Source organism: Protopterus annectens, chromosome 5.part0 (genome assembly GCF_019279795.1).
Source record: "Protopterus annectens isolate FY-2018-M chromosome 5.part0, PAN1.0, whole genome shotgun sequence".
NCBI classification, from domain to species: Eukaryota; Metazoa; Chordata; order Ceratodontiformes; family Protopteridae; genus Protopterus; species Protopterus annectens.
The window spans coordinates 915758990-915785857 of NC_056735.1; the positions used below are offsets into that span (position 1 = coordinate 915758990).

A 26868-nucleotide genomic window follows, 5' to 3' on the forward strand; every position below is an offset into this window, starting at 1 on the left:
AGACAAGACAGCATAAAGGAGCAGTATATGACATATGTGGGGGGTAAACACCTTGGACAGGGAGGGTTGTTTGGAAATCGGAAGCCCATGAGCCCCTACATGGAAACAGTGGGACTGAGGTCCTCACCCATGGGCAGTCACCACTGCACCTTCACTGCTCCGAAGGTGGCTGTGCTGCAGGCTTTGCAGGAGGGGCAGGCTGACTCGCTAATTGTGCTACGAGGACCTCAAGCTGACATAGCAGATCTCCAAACTCCTTTCGGAGCTCGCTAAGCACTAAACTCTGGATCTGGCTTCAGGTGACAGAATCCTGTCCATGCCCACTCCTGGGGGGGACTAGCCCCAGCCCCTGAGATGGTTCCACCCAAAGGTGGTGCAGGACCAGCAGACGAGGAGGTCCCGGTGTGGGTCCCAGATGTGCTGAGGCCCAGTGTCATGACCAAATGAGGTGGGAGAGGTGGGACCGCTGGGACCGGCCTTCCTAAATGTGTTATGGTGTTACAGGATTAGAACATATGTGGGTTAGTAATAGTCAACGCATTCCAGGAATAATTATAACAGCATACATAGATATTCACATTAACCCAAAACAACAGATTTGAAACAGTTGCATAGCAAACAGAACACATGCATATATGGAACCACAGTGACATTACAACAGCATGCAGGTTACATTGATAGCAACAGGCCACCAATTATAGTATTTCGACATGGAACATTAATAGAAGCACATTTCAATGTTTGTTGAACTATAGGACATATGTCCCAACAGTAGGTTTAGTGTAAACATACGCATTGATTTGTGTGTTTAGATTATTGTTGCAAATATGGTGGAGGGGAGAGGGAGATGTCAATTACCTTGTATATCCTTGCAGTACTCACAACTTTAATGATTATTGGTCTAATCATTACTCTACAGGTATTATTACAATACTTTATGGCCTTGGTTTGGGCAATGGTATGCTTGTAAATAAGTCTATATTTCAACTGTCTTATAGCTAAATTCTACTTCTCTTACCTTGTAGACCTGTGGAGGAAATGTTTGTTAACACTACCTGACTGTTTCTACACATATTCCCAGATTACTAGTTAGCATTATGCACATACCTTTCAATCTCTTAATGCACAAACTCTGGATAAAGCTTGACTACATGGGGGTAAAATAGGGACATATTTTGAATATTGCTCTAATAAACCTTTAGACAGTTGCTAGAGAAACAGGATTTGTTTTAATATACATTTTCTGAAGGATTTGAAGTCTGACAATAAAATGTATGTCATTATTTGGTGACTACAATCCTGAGATCATCCCAGTGATTTGCCAGGAAAACAGAGGAACAGGCCAAAAATATGAGCCAATTATCTGGCCATTCAGGGAAAATCTGTACAGCTGAGAGGTATGATTATGCATACAGCTTACTAACACTCCCAGGATGCAAACCATGGCTGTGTCTGCTAAAAATACAACAATTTCTGTTTCATCAGAGTGATCTATTTAGAAACCCCTCCCTGTTCCTTCAGTGTTTTCTGTCTAAGTCTCTCTTGGTTGTACAATCTGACCTTGTAATTACAAATGTCTTATACAGACATTCCTAGACATATTTTTATGTAGCACAGTGTGGGAATAGTGGCTGACACAACAATACCAGTCTGATATCAGATGTTGGTGAATGCTACATGTCAGGCCATACAATACCAGAGTAAACACAACCAGCCCAGGATTTAAATCTTTATTGCCAAGCAGTTACAATTTTCTTAGCTGAAAAACCTGTGGGGGGAATGTTTGTTAACACTACCTGACTGGCCTCTGCACATATCCCAAGATTCCTAGTTAAAATATGCACACATCTTTCAATCTCTTAATGCAGAAACTCTGGACAAAGCTTGACAACATGGGTGGTACAAATAGAGACATATTTTGAATATTGGTCATAAACTTTTAGACAGTTGATAGAGTAACAGGATTTGTTTTAATAGACATTTTCTGAAGGATTAGATGTCTGAAACTCAAATATATGTCATTATTTAGTGACTACAATTCTGAGATCATCCCAGTGATTTGCCAGGGACAAAGAGGAACACGCCAAAAATATGAGCCAGTTATCTGGACATTCTGCAAAGAACTGTACAGGTGAGAGGTATGATTAAGCATACAGCTTAGCACCGCTCCCAGCATTCAAACCATAGCTGTGTGTGCTAAAAATACAACAATGTGTGTTTCATCAGAGTGAGCTATTTGTCTGTTTCTTCAGAGTTTTATATCTAAGTCTCTCTTGCTTGTACAATCTAACCTTGTACTTAACAACAGTCTTATACAGACATTCCTAGACATATTTATTATGTAGCACAGTGTGGGTGAAGTGGTTAACACAACATCACTATTCAGAGAATGCAACACTGAATGCCATACAATACCAGAGTAAACACAACCAGTCCAGAATTTAGAGCGTTATTGCCAGGCAGTTATGGTTTTATTTCAATATCACTTATATGGGACTATTACTGTCATATTGTCTAGTTTATTCAGTACAGCACATACACAGTTTTTATACTGCCACTTGACTTTCTACTGCTTTATATTAATTTGGTATGACTACTACAAGCAGGATTGTTATTCACCAGCCTCACAATGCAGCCTTTGCAACCTACTGTATTGGCTTCCTGATTCACAGCCCGCTCAGCTGCAACTGTAAAGGGAATAGAGAAATAGTTAGGCATACCTATCCATCACATACACAGCCTGGACTTGGTAAACAGTTATTGATATGAATACTTACACACTGCTGGGACATCACCCCGCTGCCTTGCTTCTTGTACCCACTCGTCCAAGAGCTCTCTCTTCCTCCTCTTCAAGTTGGCATAGTGGTGCCGGACCTGCTCACCAGTCCAAGGGATATCGGTGGCACTGGTGAGATCATGGTTGAGATGGTCCCAGGCTTCTGCTTTATATTGGGAACCCTGGTACTGGCCCTGCAGCAGTCTCTCATCATGTTTTTTTACCAGGAGTCCTACCATGACCTTGGACTCCTGTATGCCCCAGCGCTGCATCTGGAAGTGCATGGTCTTCACAACACCTGCCATACTGCCTCAGTGGGAAGCTGCAACCAGTTATGAGCTGTATTCCCACCTGCTGGTTTTAAATATGGCCAATTTCCCACCCTTTGCTGTGATTGGATGGTTTTGAATATGCTGAGCTAAGCTAAGCTACAGGAAAACCTGCTTAGCTAAGGCTGGTAGTGCTTAAAGGGTCAGGTTCAGTATTGCTTACCAATCGGCAAATCCACTTAGCTGGGCTATTCATGGCTTAGCATTCATATGTATACAATGCTTACACCTGGTCAGCAAAGCTGTGAAATGCTTAGCATTGCTTATTTTTTTATTTTATTGACTATCTGCTGCATGGGATTGATTCATCATTCATTACATATTATAAATTTGCTTACTGTCACTAAAATCCCCCAATGTGCTTTCATTACATTTATTCATGTGTAACTATAGTGTATGGGACACTTGTTTTTATATGGACATTTCACAACTTTATTAAACTGACACCTCACATCTGGACCTAGTACAGGACTCTGGTTAATAAATATATGTTATTTAGTAGCTAATTATAAAAAAAATGTTTATGTACTGCTTTCACATGTATAATGCAAATTGGTTACAAGGGGATCAAACGCAGAACAGCTGTTTGCAAGGGGTACACTCTAACCACTACACTATTGCAGTACTGCTTATGTTGGTTGTCGCTTGTTATTTAACTTCTTGTGGTCTTTAAGCTGGACTAAGCATAGCTAAGCAATGGGCACACCCGCGCAGCTACACTTAAACTTTATCACATTTATAAAAAAAAGTATTTGTTGTGTTTCACTATTTGTACCCATCAGAATATCCCTGCTAATGCTAATGCTGAACCTGTTATTCTATCAACTTTCTGCTTTGTGGGACGATTGTCCTTTATGGCTTTGTCCACATTCCTTACTCAGACAGGTTGGGAGGTGTGTGCTATGTGCTTATGCTACATCTGTTTCAGCATTTGCCTTGGTAAGAAAGATTGTCACTTATGGATATGACAAGATTTCTTACTGTGATGGGTTGGGGGTATTACGAGGCGAGTGTTCTCGCTTGTTTTATATTGCCAAATGGCAATTCTTGTGTGCAGGAGGCATGTGTATTTTGAGAGTTCTGCTCTCAGTCACACCCCCTGTACATACACAGATCCATATCCATTTAACAGCACAGCAGCGCACCTTCACGAATATGTATGGTGCGCTGCCGTGCTGTAGGGAACGGTCCCTTCCATGCAGGAATAAGCTTTTCTTGCATGGAAGTTTGCTGAAGCCCGGGGAATGTCTGACCAGGGGTGTTCTAAGGTCCAATGCCGCAGGTGGAGGGCCTCTACACACCTGGAATAGAGTTATTTCCACAATAACATACACGCTGGAGAGCATTATTTCGCTTAGAGTATGGCCTACCTGAAAAATTATTGTGTCTTACTTACTTATTTTATTTTATTACTATATTATTTTTTTATATATTTCTGATCTAAAATAGTTCTTCAACCTAAGGATTCAAGCTTGCTGTAGTATATGTTAATGGTGTTGGAGTAAGCATTTTACATCCAAAATATAACACTTTAAAAAATATACAGGTATTTACTTTATTTATTTATTTTTTTGTTTGGGTCCCTTACTCCTAAAACGTTGCTTTGTTGCCAGTCATTGGAGATAGAAGTTACTAAATAGACACATATTTTAGTTTCAGACTTTTATTTCATCTGGAAAATTCATGCTAACACAAATCCTTTTATTTAAGAAAGTTTGTAATTTTATAAGAACAATAATTAAAACCTGTTCCTATTTCTGAGCCTTTATTTTAAGCTTTATTCAGATTTCATCATCTGAAAGGTCTAAAAGTATGCAAACCTCTTTACTGCTGCTGCCAGTGGTCAATCTCACTCTCACTCACTCACTCACTCACTCACTCACTCACTCACTCACTCACTCACTCACTCACTCACTCACTCACTCACTCACTCACTCACTTCTGTTTCAGAAAATGTATACTAACAAATCACTTAAATATGTTCCTATTTTAAGCCTTTGTCCCCTGTTTATTTTAGGCTTATCTAGGTACCTTGTTGCATACCTCTCAACTGTATAGATTGTTGTAGGATGTCCAGATTTTTGCCTCCTACTTTTGGTATATTCCTCATAAAAAATGTGTTTTTGATAAATCACTAGGATGATCTAAACATTAAAGTCACTAGATAATGACATGCATTTGAGTTTCAGATTTCATATTCACCAGAAAATGCAGGCTAATGCAAAACTGCTCTTCTAGCAAATGTCTAAGCTTATAAGAGCAATATTTAAAATGCATCCATATTTCTGAGCATTTACCCCCCCCCCCCCAATAATGTCAGGCTTTGTCCAAATTTCTTGTGATAACAGTTTAAGAGGTACATCTAAGAGGTTGAGAGATATGTAAACACTTCACTCACACACACACACACACACACACACACACACACACACACACACACATACACACACAATCTATTCTGCTTTCATGGCACGCATTCACTCACACTCGCAGACAGAAACATAAACACACATACACACTTTTTTTCTGGTTTGCTTGATCTCTCTCTCTCTCTCTCTCTTACACTCATACATGCATAAAGTCTCACACACGTGCACACACACACACACACACACACACACACACACACACACACACACACGCACACACACAGACATATACATGCACGCATGCTTTATTTTAATTTTGCCTTTTTTATTTTACACAAAATAAACAGCAAAAGTGTTGTTTAGTGAGCGTAAAATAATGGGGGCCATTAGATTTTTTTCAGTCCGAGCTCCATGGAACTTTAATATGCTGGTGTGAAGCAGCAGACGTATTTTTCAGTGGGCATTACCTGTAGATTAACACCCTGCTGGAGAACGTTCATTCTCTAATCAGGGTGCGATCTACAGGTCGTCCATTCTCTAATAAATATTGACCAATATGAGGCTCAGCCCAGCTAAAATACAGAAATGTAAGCAATTACATAGTAGTTCAGACTAATTACATAGAAAAATAACTGCATATATACATTCTAGTAAACGCAAATAGAGCAATGTACAATCAAGTAGAATGTAATGTGAAATATAGACATTAATTCATAAAGTAGGCCTATCTTTAGTGAATCTTGGTAGAGGAGAAGAGACTTGTAAAGGAGATAGTTTAAGTGATATGTCCAGTGTTGAAGAAGGAGCATTTAGTTTGGATGAAGAAGTGCTTTTTGAGATGCATTCTGAATTTAGAATAGAGTAGGTGCCTGAGAGGAGAAAGCATGTGTAGAGCTGTGAAGTTTGGTTCTAGGGGTAGTGAGAGTTGATGTGACTTGTGAGTAGTGTCTCATGCTATATGAGGAGTTTGCATTTTTTAATGAAGTCTAGCTGCAAGGGAAGTAAATGTGTGCAGTCAGAGTAATCTGTGGAATTGAGATCCTAAAAGTAGGTTAGATCTTTGTTTTATAGGCAGTCATGCACATTTTTCTAGGTTGATAGGGTGATGCTCACAGACAGGTGAGTTTGCAATGAATCAGGAGATGTTGTTAGACATAGTCTGTAGTGAGGAAATGTTTTTTTTTCCTTTCCTTTGTCTTATCAGAAGCCTCTACAGACCATGATAGGCCTACATCTTTCAAGTAAACTATAACAGGTTTAAAAAGTACATTAATTATTGAGTTAAGAGTGTCATCTGGGACTTGACCTACTCAGTTTTCTTTTCTCTTGATATAAGCATCCTAGAACTTTCACTGCTTAGACCTTTGAAACCTAAAATTCATATTCCTCGGTTGAACATCAGCTACAACAATCTGATCTAAGTCTCACTGACAAGACCAAAGTAATGTTTTTTTTTTTTCATTTGACCGATACAACCATAATATCTTCTCAAAATGTAGAATTCAATGTTGTTCCAGGTACCAAATTTCTCATAGTCACTGTTAACAATAAACTGAAGTTTGACCTTCATATTAACCATCACAAGAAAAAATACATCAAAAGATAGAAGCCCCCCTGCAAAAGTCAAATATAACCTGAATGAAAAAGGACAAAAGTGACTGCCTCAGTGTAACTTTTACCAAGCCTGCTCAATACAGTCCCATTTTTCACCAAGCTTCTCTCAAGTCAACTTCATAAGCTGACAATGCTATATCAGAATTGCATAATTTGTAGTTAAACTCCATAAGCACTGCTCAACATTGTAGTGCAAATTAAAAAAAAAAATGGATGGGGATGTTCAAGCCACCCAAAATACAGCCAACTAAAACCTATACAACATTTTACATCAACACTCTAAATGCCCATCCCTAAAATCACTACTTCAGTTGTCCTCCCACTTCAGGACAAATTCTTAGCATCCCAGTGGAACTACATAAATTACATGATGAAACCCTGTATTCTAATTACGTAACCAAGATCTGGAGCAGTACTCCGCTTAACTTCACGGAGCTCAATACTTTATAAAAGAACATGCAGCCATACCTACACAACTCCTGGCTATATTGCTGCTCTTCTCCATCAGACTATCCTGACTGCTTCTGCCTAACTTACTTCCTCTTGAGTTTAATCCTCTGTAACACTATGAATTTAACACTCAATAGTCTTTGTACTTATTATTTGTAATGTATATTAAAAAAGAGGATTCTGAAGACGCACTGCAGGTGTCTTACTTAGTACATACCTTGTAAGATTTGTTCTATTACAATGTCATCTATCACTATGATGTAAACCTATGTATTAAGTTGCTGTCAATTTGTTATTAAATTACTTTGATTGCTGTCATGTTTTACCAAACTATGCTTGTACTAACTTGTGAAGCTTTTCTGTCTGGGCCTCCTCCGAAAAGGATTTGTATATGGCCCAGACTGGCATTCCAGGTAAACAAATATAAGTAAGTATATAAGTAAGTGGATAAGCAAATAAATAAATCCATATACAAAATTCAAGGCTCTCATACAATGCTTTCAATATAGCATTCTACACCACTTGCAGGTGCAAGAAGTCATTAGTCATAGATTGTTCAAAATCACTTAAATTGTAAGAGTATTACGTTACCCCTCCTTTACAAAAATAAATCTCCATCTATATCTCTGTCTCTCTTTATATATGTATATATATATATATATATATATATATATATATATATATATATATATATATATATATATATATATGTGTGTGTGTGTGTGTGTGTTGTGTGTGGGGGGTGGGGGGTTGTGAACTGTTAGTTTCAGAAAATATGGATTAAGGTTACTTTTATATAGACACTACAAAGAAACACTAAAAAAATGAACAACCTGCAAAAATAAACAATCATGACAACACATTATACATCCCAACATGTGAATCATATACTCAAGCTATATTTTAGGAGGTTCAGCCATTTTCAACATAAAAAATCAATATTGCTCAATGAAAGTGATAGTGATTTACCAAACCAGCTGAAATGTATTCTTTTTTTAATACACATCCTCAGTGTTCAATAGAGTAGGATGCATAGCTCTTTAGAGTATTCATTTATCTGTTTTATATCCAGAATAATATGCATTTAATGAATCATGCAGTTGTCTAATCAAGCAGTTTAGAGTTCAGTCAATGTAAGCTACTTCTGTATATCTCAATCAGTCGTATTCACTGTATTTAATCTCATTCCTACTAGGCAGACTTACATATCTTAGTGCTGGAATTATTAAAACCCATATTTCATGTTAACTGCCACATGCGTGAGATTAGATTTGTAAGTAGCAGAGAACCTGCAATGAAGCTGTTGTTATCTGTTAACTTCTGAAATATCACTGCTAACAGAAAATTATTGCATGATCTGCATTTGTAACCAGCTTTCTATGTTTTCCTTAAGAACAATTTAAATTCTTCCACAGTGTTCTTGATTTCTTCTGCATGGCCACAATGTCCTTTCTAACCATGTCATGTTTCTTTTCGATTTCCAACCAATAGAATATATAATACATTTATTTTTATTTGTATTTCCTTCAGTACATTTTCAGAATTCCATTTTAACAAAATTGTGTTAAGAAAAAATGGCAAGAAAAATTTAATAGCCCTTCAAGGTGCCCTTGACTGTGGGAATACTTCTTCCACTGACTCATGCGGTCTTCCTGATCAGTATATCTGTTGCACAAAGTAATGTGTAATTCAAAGTATTTTCAAAAAGACAACACAAGATATGTTGGCTCTATCTCAGTCCCACTAAAGTATTGCTCAAATGTTAATGGAAATTATATAATCATTTATTTTTCTTCTGATCAAAGGAAAGCAAACATTTAACACCACTGTTATAAAAATTAATTATTGTGTTGTCTCTTGGAGTATCATTCCCATATATGTTATTAGGAAAATTCTTTGGATATACTGCTTTATAATAATCACTCACTTTGCAAAAGTCTGGCATCCCTCCATTTACTGCAGTCTGTAATAAAACAATATTAAGAGCTACTTTTCCTTCAGCTCTGAAACTAAATACAGGAAATACGTATCTTACCTTTTTCATTGTCTCATTCTGATGTTTAAATGTTTTAACAAAAGAATAATACAGACACAATAATTACAAATCACCACTGCCCCAACTGTAATGTGCCTTAATGATCATTGAATAAAATTAGCAAATACCTTATAGCCTCTCCAGTACTCAGAACATCCACAAACAAATACATTACTTTTCAAGACCATTTCCATCAGAGCATTGACTGTTATTCACTCAGCACTCCATCTGTAACCTCAGTGTGCTCACCCAAGTGATCAGGAAGTCCATTGAAACCTGCATTCAGATTGAAACATGCAGCAAAACCATTCTCACTATGGCGACCATCTAACGTATGTGATCTGTATGGCTTCCCATACAAATATAACCAATATTCAGTAACTAGCAACTTAGCAGCATGGAAAAAAACCCAAGAATACCCAGTGAAACCCACACAAACACAAGTAGGGCATGCAAGGCCCACAAAACTGGCCGATAATCAAACTGAAGAACCTCTAGCTGTGAATGACATAAACTGGTGCACCACTGCATCCCATGATATTTAAATATTAAAACTTAACTCTACCATGGATTATACATTATCCTGTAACACAAATCAAATGAAGTCATAAAACATAATACTTATTCTAGAGTTAAACAAAAAGTTGGTTGTGCTTCTTTCTTCTTCTTCCAAGTCACTGTGCTTGCCTTTTCTCCTGTCCATTTCTGATTACTCACCCAATGTCCCCACATTTATTCGACACTAAAGCATGATCATCTGCAAACTCACTGTATCCACTGGAACTCATCACACCATCATAAAGAAAAGGACAAAAGTAAATCCTCTAATATGTAAGGAGAAGACTCCATCTTATACCCACCTATTCCAAACTACAGCCACAGCATTCCAAGACCCCATCTGCAAGAAAGAAAAGACATGTAAGTCATCCAAAATACATAACACACATTCCAAGACATCTTCAATAACAACCTAGCCTGCCAACTCGGGAAGGAATGTACCACCGCCACCCACATCTATGACAAAGCAGCCAAAACTGAATCTATGCCTCCAATGAACTATCAAATAGCCTCGTTCTTCTCTTCTGTCCCATTTCACTCCCTCATTCTGCAAGATCCTAAGGCTCTCCTAACTCCTTCTTTGTTTGTATACCATGTGCTTATGCTACTGCTCAGACTGTAATGCCTCTACTCTTAACTCTCCCACTATCTTTCTTCATCACCAGCTTTCTAGCTATTATTTCTTAACTGAAACCAACATTTTATTTTTCATGTACTATAACAGTCAATGTCTTAGACTGCACTACCCACCTACTACCTTTGGGCACATAGGTTATGTATACAGTGAGAGTGACTATTATTGTGTATAATGTTTAACTTGATAGAACTGTCTAGATGTGTAGTAAATATTGTAATATCCCGAAACATAGTTTATGTTCTTTCCACTTATTTTGTATAGTATTCCTAATGTCATTTGTATTGTACTGGATTATACAGCATTTGTATTGTACTGGATTATACTGTATTTCTGTATGTGGAGCTTCTCTTCCAGGGCCTCTGCTGCAGTTGGGTTCTGTAGACCCCGTCAGACCATCCCAGTAAACACATGTCAAATAATTAATTAAATAAATAAATGAAATAAATAAACAAATGATATGTGATGAACTGGCAGTACTAACTCAGCCCATCTTCACCCTAAAAAAGTTACACATCCGCTTGCACCATCTGAGTTGCAAAACCCTGAATAACCCATCTTTATTCAGCAAAGCCTGCACATCTGAGACAACCCAATACACAAACGATACTCAACCCACACCATCAAACATGGCTTCAAAAGCTCAGCAACCCAATCAACAGAGCCACCAAAGGATAGCACAACCCCCCCCCCCCCATCCAACATACCACTCGCAAAATACGAGCCTTCAGTCACTAAAATAAACACCCTGGAAAAACAAGTGACTCAGTGACATATACCACTTTCCTTTTTCTTCCCCTCTTTCCACCTCACCCACACCAATTTGGAAGGTGCCACAAGAGACTGCCCATAAAGGAGCATTTTATTTCCTGCCGCATCTCAACCTTACAGCATTCTGCCTTCCATTCCAAGCTTTTTAACCACCACCTCTGACAAAGAGACACAGCCTAGCAGAAAAGGGGTGGACATTTACTAACAAAATTAAAACACAGTTTTATGTAGTTCCAACCTTAACTAACCAACCACCCACCTCTCCACTGGGAAATGGCTACAAGGCATTCTTCCAACTCCCCAACCACCAAGGGCACAAAACTCAGCACCAATCTCCTAACACCAAGGCTTACTCAAAATGAAACTCCACCAACAAAAGTCCTTCTGCCACCATTTTATCTAAATGTGCATTCAACAAAACAAACTGTGAAACTCAACCCGGCTGCAACCAAAGCCAGAAAAACACATTACTATGCACTGAAGACCAACTGTATACATGAAGCATACTACATGTAATACTACATTAACATTTACAAAATTCCAGAAGTAAATCTTGCTCCATAATGAAAATACCAACCGCCACTCTTAAGCCTCCGTTAATTCAATACACCATACTTACAATTTTGCAACCAACAGTTTTGATATGATAAAATCATAAGACAGAAATAAAGCAACATATCATCACCATAAACACAACTGCACCCCTAATCACTGCATTACAAAACCACTGCCTAGTTCGATTCCCATCCTGCTTCACAATTGAAATCATTGGGCAGGCCAAAATTGCATAAAATTCCTCCTACCAAAGTCACTCCATTCTCTCTCAACACAGACCAGACTAAACAGTGAAAGATGTGGAGTCACCTCTGCAGTCAAATATCACTGTATGCAGGAATACACCCTGGACCTCGACGCAAAGAAATACTGCTCTGAGAAAACTGCGGGACCTGAGTTAATTACTTACTATTTCAAACAGGCACGCATAGTTTGCCCAAGCTTCCCAATTATTACCCCCATCCCTTTTAACAGCCAATGCCACAGGAAGCATGCTCAATCTCAAACACCTGCACAATCATTCCCCTCCACTCAGCCAAGTAACAGAATGGCCATTCCGCAGAAAATCACAACAAAAGAGAACACCAACATGATCACGTAAACAATACCCTATCAACAAGACATACCTCTTAACCTGTCAATGCAAAATTCTAGACGACTGTCTAAAGAGTAGGCCAAAGGCCCCACGAACTATAAGAAAGGCATGAAAATAGGGACAACTTTATGTATTTTAGTGTTACTGAAGGTCAATAGCATAACATTTAAACACTAACCTTGATGTTCAGCAGGGTATGAAGGCTGGAATTCACATGTGAGTGTTTCAAACTGCCAGAAGTATATAAAGTCTGCATCACAATGGCCAACCTTTCCAATAACTACAAATCCCGACCCACCAGAAAAACCCGGGGAAAAGATTAACAGGGAACCTGGATGGTCCACCAGACCAAAATGTGTTTTTTTTTTTTAATTAACCCTGCCCTCCATCAGAGTACTGAAACCACAACAAGCATGCACAGTAGGCATCATTGGCTAAAGCCTGCGAAAACACCGAAAGTTGTTACCCGCAACTCTGGTTGGCAAGGTCCAGCCATAATAGACAATGAGGCAGTATCCGATCACAACCAAACTGATGGAACAAACAACATATATCATGCCCACAAGTAGCCGCCATCAATGACTACCATAGTGCGGATCCACCAAGCACCCCCCCCAACAAAAACCTTGTCCATAAAATGATAAACAGCACTCTGTAATGGAAGACCCTGCTCAAATACTAAAAAGAAATCTGTTACATACTAAAAGGAAACATATATCTTTACAGACCCCACTCTACCTCAATCCACCAGACCTAATTTAGTAATACCTCTGTATAAAACATATGACTTCCCACAACACATGTGAAGCAGAACCTGTGACACCTTACTGAGACTGAAGTCTTCATTATTTAATGAGTTTATCCTCCGAGCACTTACACGATTAGTCAGAAAACTACATTTATAAGCAACCACCCATTTTAGCCCAGCAGCTGGTCATATAATTCCTCTCAGCAAACTGAAACTGCAAGCCATGACTAATTGTGGGTGTAGACAAAGATGTGAAGGCACTTCATTATTGCCCTACCACTGTAAGGAGTCAACAGGATTACCGGCACTGCAGTAGCATGAGCATCTGAGGGTTACGATGTCTGATATAATGCGACTATCCTTACTCTTCCGAAACAGTAATCTGCAATGGGTCTTATACACAAGGGATTGACTATTGTCCTTAGATGATACCAATACATGATATGAATTACAGAAGGATCCAACATTGGGCACATTGTAGGTGCTGCGAGGAGCACTTCCGGCCAACTTCAAAGATTGAAATAATACTGATTTCCTGAACTTTTTTTTTTTTTTAAATATTTTTATTCATTTCCAAAAACAAGAAAACATGAATGCAGGTTATTTATGAAAATGAAATATTTACAAATTATTTAAAAAAGGTAGGCTAAAACCTTCAAACATTAAAACCAAAATAAAGTATTTACAAGGGTGTCTATTGTTGACATATAATTGACTTTCTATACAATTGTTTCCTGATTATAATCTGCTGCAGTCATTATTCTCCAGTATTTCAGTTACTTTTTGCCATGCTACGTATAATGATGTAGTTCTTTCAGTTCTTCCTTTAATAGTGTTCATTTCCAATTGCGATACTGCTGACACCATATTCATGAATTACTTAAAAGTTGGAGAAGCTTTGGATTTCCAGTTTGATGTAATGTTCTTCCTTGCAATAGCTAGGAGAGTCCATAAGATTACATATTTTGTTCTTGGCACACAGTCGGGTACAGGTGCATTAAACAAAATAATAGATTTGGAAATCTGGAATTTATCATTGAATACCATTTGCAGAAAATAATTTATTTTATCCCAATATGGTTTAATCAAATGGCATTCATAGAACATATGTTGCCAGTCTGCTTTTATTGATAAATCACATCTCCAGCAGCCAATATTTTTCTTAAACATAAGTTCCATTTTATGAGGGGTTACATAAGATCTGTGTATGAATTGCCATGTAAAAGTCTCCAATGTAATGAAAGTGATGTCTGCTTTGGAGAGAGAATAATTAGTTTTTATCTCTGTCATTTGGCACATGTCCATTAACTGATCTATAATAATTCCATATTTTGTCATCATTATGCATTTTATTTTTTTGTTTGTTTTATAAATAGATGATAAGTATCCCTTTCCAGTAATGGGTTGATTCGTTAGTAATATTATATGTTCTATAAGGTTAGGAACATTTTGTCTTATTGATGGTTGCATTGTTTCTTGTTTGCTTAATATATACTGTCTTAATTCTTGTACATGTAACCACAAACTATCTTCCATATTTAATTTCTGTTTAATCTGGTCTATTGTCAGAGGTTTTCCAGAGTTTAGCAATTGATGCCAATATATTAATCCCTTTTCTTTAAGCATGTTGACTACTTCCATATTAAATGTTATTATATTACCTTGTGTGTACGCTACTGGATATAAAAGAAATGACCATGCTTTAATATCAGGATTGCTATTAATAAGATTTTGGAAAATTTTAATGTATAAGTAATGTATTTGGAACTTATATTTTTATTCTTATGTATCATCATATATTCCTTCATCAGCCATAGAAAATTGTTTGGTATGAAATCTGTATACTTATTTGCTACTACAAATCCTGATTTTAACCAGATTCTCTCATGAACTAGCTTCCATTTTGATGTATATTTTGTATTTAGCCATAATGATATTGTTTTAATAATGGATGAATGCAAATATATTTCTATGTCTGGTAAACCTATGCCACCTATATCCCAATCATCTAGATGATACTTCATTGCTATCCTTGGTTTTTTGGATACCATAGGAATCTTACCATTAAATCATTTAATTGTTTTAGGTGCGATTTAGCTGGTGGCAAAGAACAAGCTTGTATGACATAAAGAATTTTTGGAAATATGATCATTTTAATTATATAAAGCCTTTCTTCCATTGAAAAGAAGAATGTATTCCATCTTTGTATTAGATTTTTAATATTATTTAAGGTCTCTCTATAATTTGTTTCAATTGTAGTATCTAGGTTGTTAGTTATTATAATTCCCAAGTATTTAATTATATTATTGGTAGAGATATAGTTATGGTATTTTTTATTTAGATCTTTTTTATTAGTATTTATAAGCAATACATTTGTTTTGTTCTCATTAAATTTAAGACTTGAAAAGTTTTGAAAGTTTTGAATTGAGTCCCATAATGCTTTTAAACTGCTATTATTATTTTTTAAGGTAATTAAAATATCATCAGCAAAAGTTGAATTTTAAGCTCTAGGCTGTTGTCTAGTTGTATTCCTTCAATATTTTTATCCATACGTATATTATTTGCTAAGGGTTCAATGACTAGCGCAAACAATAATGGAGAAAGAGGGCAGCCTTGTTTTGTGCCCTTAGTTATTTTAATAGATTTAGACAGACAAGATCCCAGTTTTATATAAGCCAATGATTTTTCATATAATGATTTTATTAACAAAGTGAAGTTGTTTGAGAAGCCATATTCTTCTAAAACTAACCACAGATAATCCCAGTTCACTGAATCAAATGCACTATTTATGTCTAAGCTAATAACATTCATTTTGTTTTTTGTGACATTTATATAATCAATTAAGGAAAGAATTCTTTTAATGTTGTCATAAGTGTTCCTATCTTTTATAAAACCTGTTTGATCCTCCTCTATCAAAAGTGGTAGTAATTGTTTTATTCGAGCAGGATGTATTGCCATAAAAATTTTATAATCTATATTAAGAAGTGAAATGGGTCTGTATGATGAACATTCACTGAGATCTTTATTTTGTTTCAGAATTGGTGATATTAATGTGTACTTCCAAGAAGGAGGAATGTCTTTACCATTTTTAACTGATGTAAAGACATTCAATAACAACAGCAAAGCCTCATTTGATAGTAATTTAAACATTTCTGGGGTGATATTATCTATACCTGGAGCTTTGATGTTCCTTTGACTTAGGACCAGGTCCCATTCCAAAAAAAAAAAAACATATAATCAAACTCTCTGTCACTGCTCCACAGCCTGGCACAACCCCTACAAAGTGATGTTAATAATTATAACCACCCAAAATCTGACTAAAGCAACATATACCAGCTATCCCCTACTCTTCAGAAGAGAGAAATAAATAAGCATGTACCTTCCGACCACCTGCCACCCACCAAAACCCAGAGGCCTACCTTTCCTCCTGGTATACCTACAGGTTTTCATGGGCATACCCTGCCTTAGCAAGTTCATGCCAAAATGTGATTACTTACCCAGCTACACTCATCTAGATCCCTTAAGCACCTCCCACCCTTATCTCATTTCCTTCCAATCAACCCTCCCACCGTTTAACCTTTTCACCTCCCCAACCCACTGAACTTCCATTAATATCAATCTAACACCCCCTTGAAGATGTTCCAGGACAACTTGGCGTGTGCCAAGCCTCATTTAGTATGTCAGAAATGTTTTTATGTGTTAGATATGCAACATATAATAGGTAACAGTGCATCTGACCAATTCTGACAAAAGAAACAGTATCTGTCAACATGTGCACTCGATAAAATGTATATTACCCATGTATATATATATATATATTTATATATATATATATATATATATATATATATATATATATATATATATATATATATATATATATATATATATATATATATATATATATGAGAGAGAGAGACAGAGACAGAGAGATATGGGTCTACTTCAAAAGAATGAAAGACCACATTACTGAAGATGAAATAAATAAGACAACATCACCAAAACTTCACTTTCACGAATGACTGGAATGCCAAAACTTTTCACACAGTAAGTATCTGAATGGCCACCATCTAACAGCGAAACACACTGCACTCCCGCAAACCCAGCAAGGTGTGGGGCTATGCCCCCTACACCCCACCACACCCCTACTAACTAAATATACCAACTCCAGAATCGCACTACAGTGGTGAAAAGGGCAATTTCCCCTTGTTGGCTACTAGGTTACTTACTCTGTGAAAAGTTTTGGCATTCCAGTCATTCGTGAAAGTGCAGTTTCAATCACGTCGTCTCATTCATTTCATCTTCATCAATGTGGTCACTCATTGTTTTTATTAGACCCATATATATATCTATATATAAATGTGTATGTATATATATATATATATATATATATATATATATATATATATATATATATATCTATATATATATATATCTATATATCTATATATATATATATATATATATATATATATATGTCAATACATATATAGATAGGTAGATATATATGGATATACAGATACACATGTGTGAATGTATGTATACCTACTTATGGTAGCCAGGCATTTTGAAGAATCTTTGGAATATCAAACATTTTAAATGCAGGTATAAGCTGTAGAAAACTTCTTTAGTCATAGTATGACATTATTATTCCTTTGTGGGATGGCCTACTACATCAGAGAGTGGGAATTTTCCCATCCCCCACTGTTGTATGATCTTAGAGTTGGTATATATTATTAGTGTGAGGTTTGAGGGATTGCAAGAGGAGCTTCTCCTTCTGCTAGAACAAAATTCTTGTGTCACATTTTGATACATTTTGTTTCAACATGAAAGTACTGATGTTTTGGTGTTCACTGATGTGTGTGTGTGTGTGTGTGTGTGTGTGTGTGTGTGTGTGTGTGTGTGTGTGTGTGTGTTTGTGTATTTTTACATACACACACACACACACACACACACACACACACACACACACACACACACACACACACACACACACACATATCCTTCTCTTTCCCTTTTTCTCTGCAGTGCAAATGTAAATGGTATTTATCAGCATGGTCTGTGTCTTTTGTCTTGCATTACATTTTCCATTTCTTGTGACCAGATTGGTAATCCACCATGTCATATTATTAACAGATTTACTGGCTTACCAGATCTGACCTCATGAACTGAATCCATTCTCATACTGCACTCTCAGTGGTAACATGTACTCTGTAAGAATGACGTCCATATCTGTTTTCTCCATACCCCTGCAATTTCATCACATAACTGTGTTGGTGATTGCTACTGCCTTTTAACTTTACTCAGCATAATTGAGTCATTTGTAACATTCCAAGGTTTTCCTTACATTCCTGCTCTGTGATATTCTTCGTAACAAGTTGTCCTTTGATTCCATCATGCAATTGTATAACCTTGTACTAGATTGAATTATCGTCCATCTGCCATCTATCTGTGTACACTAAAAGTTTATAATGGCATATAATAAACTGACTCATATTAGTAACCATATTTTGGTTCTTGTTATGATCAGCCAAATGGTAAATATTACCCACTGGCTACAGTATGGTGTAACCATATGAAGATATTTTGCATATTATATAACGAGACTGAGTTTTTTTTTTATTATTCCATACAATGTTCAAAAAAGAAAAATTTAAGGATTTATTTTTACTGAGACTTGTTGCCAAAAGATTTATTGCATATTTAAAAGAGTCTCAGCATTTTACCAGCTCCTTGTTTTTTTTTTTTTGTTTGTTTTAACTCAAACATGAGTGTCATTGCCTAATTTGTGTTTGTTTTTGCATGGCTTTTTCCAACTTTGTGGTTAGTCATAACATAATTAGTTGGTTTCCTGAACCCCAAGGCACACTAATACTTATTATTTTTATTTATTTATTTAAATTATTTCTTTTAATAACATGTCCCACAAAGCTGTTAGTATTTATTAATTTATTCTTCACTTTGCATCTCCAACAAATTTGCAGCTGTTATAAATCAGCCAAGTGATTCTTTGTCCTGGTCACCAGTTTGGATCCTGGTGTAATAAACATATATTTTCACAAGTATTGCGAAATGTGTAGTTTCCATGATCATGTTGATTTTCAGATAATCTACATGATGGATTCTCCTGCTCAGTCTTGCAGTATCCATAGCCAGGAACTGTACTGATTCTGAATAAGAAGGCTTGCACTGCATGATAACATGCTACTATTCATATTGTAGAGAATGTCAAATGGTGAGAAGCACAAACTCGACACATAATATTACGCCTTTTCATTCTGTGTGATTCAGATAAGAGGGAACTGTCACAAAATATCCATGTCGCTTCCTTGTCTCCATCATTTATTTTTTTAGCTTTATCAAGTACTGTGATAGCATGCAGTTGACTAAAAGTCCAGAAAGTAACAATATGAAACCATCTGAACCCACTAGTGTGAGTCATGAAACATGGAGACTGTATTGCTGATAAAAAAGACTTACATATATTAGGTCCAAGATGGCCACTTCCTGTAATACTGCCTTTACTCGAGGTATGGTGATCTCAAACTTGGTATATAAGAGTTCTGTGGGTGTAATAGGCTTGCCATGGTGGGGGGGGGGTGCAGAGAGATTGTCCCCTGCAAAAACAAGCTTAAAGGAAATGAGAAATGTTTGAGTTTTGCTCTTCTCCATGACTTTTTGGACTTTTTTTTTAAAGCATGTCGGCAATCAACATTTTGAGTGCATGCATATTAATAAAGAGTAGACCCAGCCATTGAAGGAGAAGTCAAGAAGATTAAAAGGAACTAATACCAGATGGACTCTATCAGTGGAAAGGGTGAGGAGAATGAAACAAGCTTTACGTTTTTATGTTAAAAACCCTGTGGGAGACTGCAGACAACATTGAAGTATTTATTCAGGGGAAGTAAAACTTTCTATGAGGTTAACACAAAAATCCAGGCAGAGTGGCAAACCCAACTAGTCCAAGTGCAGTGACCTGGTAGCCAAAAAATGAAAGTAGAGCGAAGATAATCCAAGTTAAGATGTTTATTCACATCAAATGGACAAAACGGTATAACAAGCGCTTTCGCTCAGCTTAATGCTGAGCTTCCTCAAGTTAATTTTAAAGAAGCCAAATGGCCACATTAAATAGTCATTTCTAAATCACCAAATTGCTTAATTAGTTAAGCATTGCAATTCAGTATAACAACTGAATGATACAATTAAAGGAGAATGCAATTAAAAGACATCTCCAAGCCAAGGGTGTCGCTGGAAAGTAGTATGTTAAAAACTTGAATTAAATAAAACAGTGCCACAACCAAAAACAGGGATAAATAAAGGAATGTCACTACAATAAAAATAGGATTACATTAAAGAACATTGAAAATGTTTAAGAATGTTAAACTAAGAATTTGTTAGATGGTTTAAGAAAATATAAATATATTCTTATATTATTAAAAAGTAATTACAATGAATAAATATCTAAAAAACAGTTAAAATATATATATACAATGTGTAATGACACTGTCCAAAACCCAAAAACCTCATAACCGTGCCATTTTCTTTTTATGAATGCTGATGATATTGATGTTGTCATTCATGCCTGGTCGTCTATTGGCATTCAGCCTTAGTTGCCAGAGAAGTTCTCTGTATTCCAAGGCTGTCTCCCAGTCACCCCCTCTGGCATCTGGCACCACTTGTTCTAAAACTAAAAACCTCAATTCATAGTTGGGTCATGTTAGGGAATGTTTGAAAAAGGCATTAGAATCTTTCTGTTTGGAAATATCATAAAAAATGTTCATAGATTCTTTTTCTAAGGCTCCTTTCAGTTTTGCCTATGTAGAAACCAGTACAGGCCGTACAATACCTTAAATAAACTACCCGTTTGCTTGCACAGTTAGTGGAACAGTTAGAGTTAAAAAGAAAATTCCTGGAGGGGATATATAAACTGAAGGCGTTGAGTATAGCAAATCATTGTTTGCAAGCTCCAAATTTAAATGTGCCTGTTCGAGGTGCCTGTGTGATTGCCAAAGAGTTAAATTTCACTTCAAATAATTCTTTGAGATTAATATCTCTCTTTCTCGTAAACTTGGGAAAAGTAGGTATTACCGTCCTTAATTCTTCATGCAAAGTGAGAACTGGCCAATGTCTTCGAATAGCTTCTTCTATCTCTGTGGAGTTAAGGCAATAAGTGTAAGTGAAACTACCATAAACTGTCTCCTCTTTGTTGCTGGTGACTATAGCATTAGGGGAAATAAACTTACCTAAAAGTGGGAGGTAAATTGTTTCCCTATTGTCAATAACTTCCTGTGCTAAAGTGTTAACCAATGAAGCAGGGTACCCTCTTTCCGTGAACAGAGACTTTAGAAATTTGATCTCCTTTAAAAAGTCACCAAGAGTGCTGGTCATTCTGGAAGCCCTAATGAATTGTCCTTTAACAATGCCCTTTTTTGATAAAAGAGATGGCCGCTTTTGAAGTGTAAATAGGAATTGGAAAATGTGGGTTTCCTGTACAATTTAGATTGTAATGAGCAGTTGTCTAAGTCTTTATATAATGTGACATCCAGATAATGAAGTTCAATATCACTAATAGTATGTGTAAAGGACAAGAAATGGGTGGTGGAGTTGAGATACTCAATAAAATTCAGAAGTTGTCCATGGGTGCCCCCCCCATATGATGCAAATGTCATCCAAGAATCTTTTGTAATGTATTAGATGTTGAGCCCAACCGGTAGAAAAAATAAACCTTTGCTCCCATCTATGAAGTACGACATTAGCATATAAGGATGCACAAGGGGCACCCATGGCTACCCCTTTTCTCTGTTTGTAAATTTCGCCATTGAAGAATATATAGCTGTTCTCTAACACTATTTCCATAAATTCAACCAAAAGGTTGGTTGTGTTGTTACTCAGGCCAGCTTCGATGGTAAGAACTTCATTAAACCAAGCCAAGCCGACCGAGTGGGGAATACTTGGGAATAGTTCAACTATATCAATGGTAACCAGAAGGAGCTCAAGTTTGCAACACAAGGGATCTATTCCCTTGAGGAAATCCCAAGAGTCTTTGCATACATGTTGTAAGGAGCTACCAAGATGTTTAGTTGCAAAGTCTATAAATTTGCTAAGTGGTTCCGTTATACCACCTGCTCCAGATACAATGGGCCGGAGCTTTAATGGTTCTAACCCTTTGTGAATTTTTGGAATTCCGAAAATAATCAGAATTTTAGGTTTTTGAACATGTAAGCAGTTAAAAAGTTTCTCATTGATGGCTCCTTGAAGTAGGTGGTCTGTAAGTGTAAAATTTATTTTGGCATAGGCAAGATTAACTTCATTTCTTGAAACTATCTCATACTGATTAGTGTCTTGCAACATATCAAAAATGTAACCATTATAATCCGTATTGCATATGAGCACCATCCCTCCCCCCTTATCAGGTTTCATTACTCTAATGTTCTCTTTTTTCAGGTTGTTAATGAGTCTGTGATCCCGTTGGTCCCAGTTAACAGAATCTAAATTAATTTTTTGGGTAGGTATAGATAGAAGTTCATGTTCAACAAGCTCCTCAAAGACCATAATAGAGGAATGTATGGGAGGGTTGAAGGTGCTAGTTCTAGAAAGCCCTTGGTTGACATAAGGTTGTCCTTTAAAATAAAATGAAAGGTTAAGGCTTCTTACAAAAAGTTTTAAGTCAATGAGGGCTTTGGCCATGTTAAGGGGCCGCAAGGGTACAAACTGCATACCACATGTAAATAAGTTGAAAACATCTTGATGGACCTCCATTTCAGTGTAATTATACACAGTAAAATTACCATTTTTTATAATTTTACAAAAATTACTTTGCTGTGTAAATATATCGACTTCAACTGTAGCCCCTACACTAACTCTATCTAACTGTGCCTGTTGCTCCAAGCTTGGGGTATCTTTCTCTGTCCCTTCGCCCCGGTCCTGCAGGAGGGTTGTTGAAAATCCTGGAAGGAATTTTTCCTTCCTTTTTCAGCTAATCTTTCGCTTCTACGTAATGGTTCAGTATAAGATGTAGAATGGTTGTCATATGCATCTCCAAAATTGCTTCTATTCCTATTAATATTATTGTTAGTTTCTTGCTTATTGCCCCATCTTGCCCTTTTAGGGAGTGGATAAGCCACTCCATCTTTGTATTCATTTAAATCTTGCTCAAGTTTGCGTATTTTGTGGTTTAAAATTTTTATGCAATATTGGTCAACATGTTCAAAAACATTATCATAGTTGTATTTAACTTTGGCAAAATTGTTGTCATTTACCAATGCATCATTTAAAACATTTAATTCAGTTAAAAGAATATCGGCCTTCGCTTCATATTCTTGAATCATCACCTTTAACATGTCTATGCCAGCTCTGTCAAAGATGTCACATAACTTTTTATAGTAAAGTGAATCTGCTTGAACATTATTAGGAAACTTGAAACAACGTAACCCTTTCGGGACCCATTGCACAGGCACACATTCCTTCAGATAATTAATTTTGAGCTGGTTGCTTTTATAGGCATACAGTTTATCTTTACGTTCATTGAAATTAAGCTCAGCATTATTGCTGTTATTAACTGCAACAGTACCTTTGTTTAAAATGAACTGCTGACCTGCCCAGGCATTAAAATTAAAGTCTGTTGCCTTTCGGATCCATTGTTGTTTGTGGTGCGTGGATTTACACCATGTTCCACATTCAAACGCCCGTTGGTTTCGTTTAACACATCCAAGAAAGAAATACTCAAGCTGTTAGTGTAACTTGTTGTCGGAACCGCTGGGGGCTTCCTTTTTGGTAGGAAGCCTTGTTGTTGATTCCCAGCTAACGTGATGTCAGAGTTCATGTTGTTTTTTAACAAACTAGTTAGCTGGGTAAGTAAAGAAAGAACCTGGTTGAATTCAGTGCGTGTGACTGGACCGTCTTCTTGGTCATCACGCAGCAGCTGAGGAGTGTCAGCATAGTTGGTGGGTTCTGCCTCCACGGCCATAGAAAAAAGCACACAGTCCAAACAATGAAAAAATCCGAAGCGTGACAGAGAAACACAACAATCCAGGCAGAGTGGCAAACCCAACTAGTCCAAGTGCAGTGACCTGGTAGCCAAAAAATGAAAGTAGAGCGAAGATAATCCAAGTTAAGATCTTTATTCACATCAAATGGACAAAACGGTATAACAAGCGCTTTCGCTCAGCTTAATACTGAGCTTCTTCAAGTTAATTTTAAAAAAGCCAAATGGCCACATTAAATAGTCATTTCTAAATCACTAAATTGCTTAATTAGTTAAGCATTGCAATTCAATATAACAACTGAATGATGCAATTAAAAGAGAATGCAATTAAAAAACATCTCCAAGCCAAGGGTATCGCTGGAAAGTAGTATGTTAAAAACTTGAATTGAATACAACAGTGCCACAACCAAAAACAGGGTTGAATAAAAGAATATCACTACAATAAAAATAAGATTACATTAAAGAACATTGAAAATGTTTAAGAATGTTAAACTAAGAGAATTTGTTAGATGGTTTAAGAAAATATAAATATATTCTTATATTATTTCTATGAGATTACTTCACTCATGTAGGTGTGTGACACCCTCACTAATGCACACTGCATAAAGATCTCTAAGCATGCCAGTAGGCATGTGCAGTGGGATTGGATAGAGATTAGGAACAAACCTCCCTTATTGCCTAATAAATAGCTGAAAGCATTACCTCTACCACTCACACATTACTCCTAGGAAGACTTCTGAGTAAAATAAAAGCCTCAATGATGTGGATGAAATTGGGATAGGCAAGTATCAAAAATAATTCACAAAAAATATTTTGACTAAAACATAAAATATAGACACATCTAATTCCACATATTTCAATAAACACAATATCATGTGATGTGCCTAATTTTCTATAAAAAAAGAAAAATATTAAAAAGAACATTGCATTTTTATCCTCAGAGATATGTTTGTATACCAAATGTCATTGCTGATATGAAATTACTAAAGAAATTATCTATACATTTGCACTTAAATAGCTATCTCTCCTGTCCAGTTTTCTTTAATTTCCACAATTCTACCACTAACACAACCTTTATATTAAATATGACAGTGCTTTTCAAAAGAACATTATTAACAGTCACCAAGGGATATTTTTAAATTACACATCCCGTTTGGGAAAAACAAAACACCCATAAATTACCACATAGGTGGCAGCCCCCTTAATACAGAAGAGGTAATAAGAGATCTGGGGACGCAGGTAGATAGTAATCTCCCCTTTGACAATCACATTGCCAAAGTAGTTAGGAAATCCTTCTATGTAGCCCATCTAAACACTAAAGGGTTCACATCTAGAAATAAAGAGGTTATAGTGCCCCTCTACTCATCACTCATTAGACGCATCATAGAGTACAACGCCCCATTCGGGATGTACCTAAGAAGACACTTCCAACAGCTGGAAAGACCACAAAAGTACCTCACCAAGAGGATTACTGGCCTCAAACATATGTCCTATGCAGCCCAACTGGAAAAACTCCAGCTGTACTCAGTGGCATATCGCTTACTCAGAGGTGATCTCTGCCTGACTTAGAAAGCCATGTCCAACTCAGAATTGATGGACATGCTCCACCTAAAGAAACCCAAGTCACTGCGAGCCACTCGCTCTAGTGAGCTAAACCTCACTACAACAATAAATAGAACATGCTGGAGGGATAGATTCCTGTCACAGAGACTCCCCATGCTTTGGAATAAAATTCTTAACTACATTAGGTAGAGCCCCTCACTAACACTCTTCAAGAGGAACCTTGATGAGTGGATGGGTAACAGAAAATACACCCCTGGGATAACTTCATTGGCTCTACTTGACAGAGGCTCAGTTAATTAATCAATGGGGCGGCGAAAGCTGACACACTCTGGCTAGGCTTATAAATGCCCTCGGGCAGATAGCCTAGTACCTACCTATGAACCTATGAATCAAAATTACTATCAAGAATAATTCAAAACAGTTCAACCATAAATCCCAAAACAATGCAGCATTTACAGTTTACATTATCTTCGTTCTGGTGTGTAAGCTGGAGATACTGTAGTTCTTAGATGTCATTATTTATCACATATTACAGTTTCCTTACATTTAATTTCAAGTGCATACTATATAATTCCAGTGCAAACACCTTACCTTTCTTCCTTTTTCTCTCTCGCCACATAGCTAGTAGTGTTTTGTTAACTTCCTGCCTGGGAAGTTCCATTACTCAATCCATTGCCCCAAGTGGTAGAGTGCAGGTCAGTTAGCCATTCCCTGAGAGTGGACTACTCTACGTTGTCTGTGGACTTAGAAATGTTACCTCATCAACAGAGGAGGTGGGTGTGAACTTCCATGGAAACCTCTCATTGCCCATATTCAACAAAGAAATCCCTGCCCAACTCACTGTAAGTCAACTCACCCACTACAGGCTGAGTGTACCCTGAGGATGA

At 36.8% G+C, this 26868-nt stretch overlaps 1 protein-coding gene across 7 annotated transcripts in view; it reads left to right on the forward strand.

Moving 5' to 3' along the window:
• The window catches only part of CNTN5 (contactin 5), a 5719910-nt gene that overhangs the window by 2386635 nt on the left and 3306407 nt on the right, over window positions 1-26868 (forward strand). The gene's annotated exons all lie outside the window — the stretch shown is intronic.